This window comes from Penaeus monodon, chromosome 25 (genome assembly GCF_015228065.2).
Source record: "Penaeus monodon isolate SGIC_2016 chromosome 25, NSTDA_Pmon_1, whole genome shotgun sequence".
Lineage (NCBI taxonomy): Eukaryota > Metazoa > Arthropoda > Malacostraca > Decapoda > Penaeidae > Penaeus > Penaeus monodon.
This window is the reverse complement of record NC_051410.1, coordinates 8,681,802-8,682,014: the sequence shown is the minus strand read 5'-3', so window position 1 is coordinate 8,682,014 and position 213 is coordinate 8,681,802.

The window sequence follows — 213 nt, the reverse complement described above, 5'->3', positions numbered from 1 at the left end:
GAAGAAACGAAAGAGAGGGATAGTGTTTTTACCATTTCTCTCTCCCTCTCTCCTTCGACCCTACCCCTACCACCTTAATCCTCCCCTCCCCCCATTCCTATTCCCATTCCTACCGGTAAAGTGAATTTTATGTTTCTCATGTTACTTTCAAAGTAGGATTAAATATTTACCCGCAGAGCCGTGCCGTGTTTCATCATTCATCGTTTTGTGTCT